The sequence below is a fragment of the Aedes aegypti genome, chromosome 1 (assembly GCF_002204515.2).
Source record: "Aedes aegypti strain LVP_AGWG chromosome 1, AaegL5.0 Primary Assembly, whole genome shotgun sequence".
NCBI classification, from domain to species: Eukaryota; Metazoa; Arthropoda; class Insecta; order Diptera; family Culicidae; genus Aedes; species Aedes aegypti.
The window spans coordinates 19,316,659-19,323,050 of NC_035107.1; the positions used below are offsets into that span (position 1 = coordinate 19,316,659).

Consider the following 6,392-nt stretch of genomic DNA (forward strand, 5'->3'; position numbering starts at 1 on the left):
AATCATTCCAATCCTAACCCAATTCAAATCCAAATTCTATCCGAACCAAATCTTTCCTAAATTCATAACAAGTCTAATCCAAATCCAAATAAAAATCACAAACCTATCCAGATTCCAATACAAATCCAATCTATATATAATACAAATCCTATCTTAATCCAAACCAAATGCAATCTGAATCCAATACAAATCCAAAGTAAATTCAAATCCAATTCAAATCCCAATCCGGATTCAAATCCCAATCCGAATTCAATCCAATACCATCCTAAATCCAAGACCAATCTAGTTTAAACTCAATCCGATTCCAAACAAATCCAAATCCAATCTATATACAAGCCGAATCCAATTCAAGTCCAATTCAAATCCAATCCAAATCCAATTTATATCCAATCCTAATCAAATGCAAAAAAAATCCAAATCCAAAACAAATCTAATTCTCATACAATCCGAATCAAAACTTAATCCAATCTGTATCATATACAAACCCAATCCGAATCTAATAAAAATCCAAAGAAAATCCAGATTCATTATAGAGCAAACGCTCCCTTAGTGGAGGCAGCTCCAATAGTGGAGGTAGTGTGTTTTGGCATGTTTCACGCTAATAAATGATTATGTGATATTTTTCTATTGTGTATGATGCGGAAATGATACAAGTAATCGAATAATCACAGACAAACAGATAAGCATGCTCCAGTGGCATAGCCGAGAAATATTCCGGACGAAAAATTTCAATGGCTGAAGCGGGAATCGAACCCACACCCCATGGCACGATGCGCTTAAATGCCTGACGACACTAACTGCTCGGCCACGGGGCCCACAATGTATCCAATCTTAATCCAATTCCAGATTCAATGCGAATTCATCTAAAATTCAATCAAAATCCAATCTCAATCTAAGTCCAATACAAATTGAAAAGCCAATCCGAATCCAATCCATATTAAATTCGAATTCATCCTAAATCGAATCCAAATCCAATCCGAATTCAATGGATTGGTTATGCAATCCTAACACGATCAAAATCCAATTTATATTCAATCAAAATTCAATCCGATTACAATACAAATCTCAAAGCCAATCCGAATTCAATCCAAAACAAATAGAATTCAAATCCAATCTAGTTTTATCTAGCAAATATAAGCATTTCAAACTTCTTCAGAATTTCATAACATTACTTGTTGTACAAAATCACTTAAAATTTTTTTTTTTGCTCTGAAAAATAATTACGATTGGTGTCCTGTCGCTCCAATAATACTACAAGCAGAGACCTGTCACTCCGAAAAGTTCATCATCCATCATCAGAGACCTGCCGCTCTGTAAAAAATGCCATTGGAGTCTGTCGCTCCATTAAAATCACAAGCAGAGACCTGTCGCTCTGAAAGTCATAATCAGAGACCTGTCGCTCTGTACAACCATCACTGGAGACCTTTCGCTCCGCTAAAATCAAAATCAGAGACCTGTCGCTCTGAAAAATTATTACAGTCAGAGTCCTGTCGCTCTGAAATTATCACCGGAGACCTGTCGCTCCGTGAAACAAATCATCAGAGACCTGTCGCTCTGGCAAATATGTCAAATTGGAGACCTGTCGCTCCAAAAACTAACGTTCAACTCTCAACTTAAAAACAAACTCGCTCAACTCAAATTAATACCTACCAAGATGCGCCATTGTGGTAACCGAAATTTGTCGGCCGAATCTCCTCACACAAAACTCCACATATGTGAATGGTGCGCAAGTATCAGATGGTGACTGAGACAAATTGACCCACTTCGCAGGCAGCTAGCCTCAAACGACTCAGGAACACGGCAAAACGAACCACCGCAAGAGCAATGGACTATGGCTTATGGAAATCGATTGGACTAACAGCAGAGCACTCTCCTACCTGCTCGGTGTGAGAGCAAAAGAGCAGAAGAGAGTGAAAGCAGATGTAAATATAGATTAGTTAAAAATAGAACTGTATCGGTAAGGAAGATACAGATAAAACTGATTCCGGCACAGTAGTGGCCACGAGCAAGGAGTGCCTTAAAAAAAAAAAAACTCGTTGCTCGCTCACTCGCAGTAAACATTGTGGTACATTTTCAGATTGAGGCAGATTTTCAGATTTGTGCTCGAGAAAACGCGAGGCAAAATGCATAGTTTTGAAAGTAAACGCACTGCACCTTCACCTTAAGCTATTTGTGAGTACAACATTTATTTAAAACATATTTTGGGGTTTTGAGTTTAATCCATTTATTCTATTGTTTTCACTTGAAAAAAGATTATTTCAAGAAAAAGAAAACGATCTTCCAGTTTAATTATCTATACCTTTTAGCAAATCACGTGTGCTCTTCGGGAGCTCAATAATGGACGCCGGGATTTTGAACAGGTATGACTGAACAAAGAGCCACAGCGGTTTGCAGTCCGGAGTATATCGCAAATTTAGCACATAAGTGATATGCATACAAATGCATACAGCATGCACAATATTATCTGCGATATACTCCGCGCCGCCAAAAATAACCATCGTTGTTTTTGTTGAGTTGCTCGTGCCCACTGCGACAATTTGAGGTTGTAGCGATGATTCCCCAAATTTTTCGCGGAGATGGTTCAGTCGCCGCTCGATCCTCCCTTCTATATCACCTGCGTTCTGTATAAAAAAAGAAAAAGTAAATACGAAATTAAATAATAAAGCATAAAACTATACTCAAAGACAACTTTGTTATGAAGTGCAGCTATACATTATGTGGTACAATTGATATAATTGTGTTCTCATGAACACTAAGTTGAAGAGGCAGGCGAAGTTCCAGTGGGGACGTTTGAGACAGAAAGAAGAAGAAGAAGAAGAATGTGTAACATCCAGAATATGCAGATGGTCGATAATCATGATTTTCTGTGCTGATATTAACTACATTTATCAGGGCTTCTGTCACTATGAATACAAGGTATAGTTTTATTTGAAGCAAGTAAAATTTTATTCTTCTTCTTCTTACTGGCTCGACGTTCCTTACTGGAACTTGGCCTGCCTCTTCAACTTGTGTAGAGAGTACTTTTACAGTAGTAGAGCACTTTAACAGTTATCAATTGATCGGCTTTATTTGCCTGCCTTTGCATGATTTGTACATTGTGTGGCAAGCACAATAATACTCTATGCCCAGGGAGTCGAGAAAATTTCCCGACCGGACCGGGAATCGAACCCGCCGTCTTCGGATTGGCGATCTAAAGCCTTAACCACTAGGCTAACTGGAGACCCAAGTCAAATTATATTACACTTAATCATTATCTTTATACAACAAACGGACTAATTCTCTTTGAGTGGTCCTCAGCTTGTCCAAAGGTAAATATAGAAACATTTAGAATCAATCAAGTGATTCATTTAGAAGAATACCTGCAAAGAAAAAGAAAAATAATATTTTTTTCACTTTTACACATTATTTTCCCTCTTTCCAGAGGGAGGAGGGGCTCCAAACTACCTTTAAAACCTTCCCCTTTATTATCAACTCATTTTCTCACAAACTCACTTTCTTCCCAACTCATTTTTCATCAACTGACTTGAACTCATATTCTCATTAACTCATATTTTTCTAACTCGCATTCCCCATAACTCATATTCCCACTAACTTTCTCACGAACTCACTTTCTTGTTAACTTGCTTTCTTAAGAACTCACTTTCTCATCAACTCAATTTTTCACCAACATATTGTTTTACAAACTCACTTTCTCATCAACATATTTCCCACCAACCAATTTACTTTCTTACTAACGTACTTTCTCCCTGAACTTTTCACAAACTCATTTTCTCACTAGCTCACCCAATCACCCATATTCTCACTAAATCCCTCACTTAATCATTTTCTCACCAACTTTCTAATTCGTTTAATAACTCACCTCTGTTCTGTGAACTGATTGGCTTAGACAGAGAACTGCATTCAACTTTTTAACGATGTTTTTTCTACTTCGGCTCCATTATGCTTCCGAACTTCTGTGCCTTTCGATAAAATACTATGTTTGAGTTATTATAAACGATGTTTTTTATTTTTTTTTCAAATATCTTGAATGGGATGCAATGTACAGTTCACCTGTCAGCCGTATCAAGCATTCAAATTCTTCTTATTAGATTGTTTTTGTGTAATGTATTGCCTGTATCTGCAAAACAGTTTCATATGAAAAAAGTTGGCATTGAGAAAATCGTTATCAAAGTTTCAAACTACATAATTCATGCAAATGTTTGAAAAATCACTTATAATTAGCCAATATACAACATGGACCCGATTTTGTCAGCTCCATTTTGCGACAATCTTTATGCTGTCATCATTTTACAAATGAAAATTTTCCAAATCTGTTTGGTTCATCATCAAACTGCTTTCGAAAACTAAAAAATAGAGCGATAAAAAGTTGAAAAATATGTTTAAATTTTAAAGGAGAGCAAAACATGTTCTCCAAACAGGAGCTGACAAAATTGGGTCAATAATGTATGTACGATAATAAAGTTACAGTTACAATGAAGTTAGAATATTATAATAAATTATAGAAAAATAGAATGACCTCGAAAGCAGATCCTTATGATGATTCCTGGTCAGTTCAATTCCATCATGGGGCTGATATGCAGTTACTTTGGGTCTCCAGGTAGCGTAGTGGTTAAGGCTTTGGATCGCCATTTCGGAGACGACGGGTTCGATTCCCGATCCGGCCGAGGAAGAATTTTTCTCGACACCCTGGGCATAGATTATCATTATGCTTGCCACACAATGTACAATAATTATTCGTGCAATGGCAGGCAAAGAAATCTCTTCAATTAATTACTATGAAGTGCTAAAGGAACACTGAGTTGAAGAGGCAGGCCAAATTTTAGTAGGAACGTCGAGACAGAAAGAAAGAGTCAAAAACTAACATGGGACAATTATGTGTGGAGCGGCAGATTGAATGTCTGATAAAAATATTTAAATTTGTATTATTTGTTGCTAGACAACAGAGATTGTGTTGAAAACTACAGTAGTGCTTACGTCGACTATATGATTATGGACAGGATAGTAGGAGTGGGAATGGGGCACCCAAAACAGCAATGGAAATGGAAGCTAATTACGAATTAGAAGGCGGTGGAAAGTGGTCAGCATTTGATTTCCATTGCAGATGCAAAAATAGATTCATTTTGTAACACTTACCGGTAGTTGTGGGGAAAGTCGGAACGGGAACACCTACTGGGCGGAACCAGCCAAGGCTGAAAACGAAACGTCCGGAACGGCAACCAAATCGGGAACTTATTACGGAAGAGAAGACGGTGAAAAATGGTCAATATTTGATTTCGATTAGAGGAGCAAAAATACATTAATTTTGTATCACTTACCGGTAGTTGGTAGGGCGGAGCTGGTCACTCAATGCGGAGCCGGAACGGATGCACCTATTGGACGGCAACAGCCGCGGCGGGAATGGCGACAGTGGCACTGGGACAATAAAACGGCTAAAAAGAGAAGACGGTGGAAAATGGTCAAAATGGATTTCGATTACAGGCGCAAAAATGGATTAATTTTGTATCACTTACCGGTAGTTAGTAGAGCGGAGCCGGAAGAATTTTCCCTCAATGCGGAGCCGGAACGGGTACACAGGAGCCGGAACGGGCAACAGCCACGGCAGGAAAGGAACAGAATGAAACGGCTAAACAGAGAAGACGGTGGAAAATTGTCAGCATTTGTATTGAATTGCATGCGTTTTTTTCACTTACCGGTAGTTTTGCAGTGCCGGAATAGCTCGATATCAACGGAGCAGGAACGGAATAGTAGAGCAGGAACGACAGTAGAGCAACAGCGGCGCAGGAAACCGGCAATAAAAGTGAACTTTTTTTTAAAAAAAAGGGCAACTTTTCCGTGAATGCGCTGCCAACTATGCTTTGCACAAGCTTTGCTAAACACGTTTTGACAGGTGCACCGTGTGCGTAACGCTTTTCATGGTCATGATTTGGAGCTCATGAAAATGGTTGCTCTGAATCATGATAGTGGTAGCTCAGCTTCAAAAATCATGAGTCTGAATCATGATTTCGTCCCAAGAGCAATTTATAATTTTCATGATTCGTAAATCATGATAATGGGATCAGATTTTTTCCCGTGCGTGAAAGAACAAGTCGTGCTTTGGATCGGATACACTCGGATGACTGTGGACCCATAGATCCTCCAGCGTGGAATGGATCCCGCTATTTTGTTTCATTCATAGACGACTTAGAATCAAGTTGATGATGCTGCGAACGATGTGGAAACCGGCCATGAAAGTGACACAGATAATGATGATGATGATGCTGATCAAGTTTCCGAAAATTTCCCCGATGAACTGAGTACAGACGAGGACGAATCTCAAGTTGAAGGCCGACACAACCTGAGGCGCTCCCTTCGCATTCAAGACGTGAAGACTGCATAGAGTCAACCACGAGGCG

General features: G+C 38.9%; 1 long non-coding RNA gene across 2 annotated transcripts; it reads right to left on the minus strand.

Moving 5' to 3' along the window:
- Positions 1-2,252: 2,252 nt before the first annotated feature.
- Positions 2,253-6,066, minus strand: LOC110674778. 2 transcript variants are annotated; one of them, XR_002499186.1, is made up of 4 exons: positions 5,691-6,066; positions 5,511-5,623; positions 5,134-5,429; positions 2,253-2,621 (listed from the first exon to the last, which is right to left on the minus strand). It is a non-coding gene; the product is annotated as an uncharacterized LOC110674778 (long non-coding RNA). The 2 variants fall into 2 exon arrangements; XR_002499185.1 differs by lacking the exon at positions 5,691-6,066 and having other exon boundaries at positions 5,511-5,682.
- Positions 6,067-6,392: the final 326 nt, after the last annotated feature.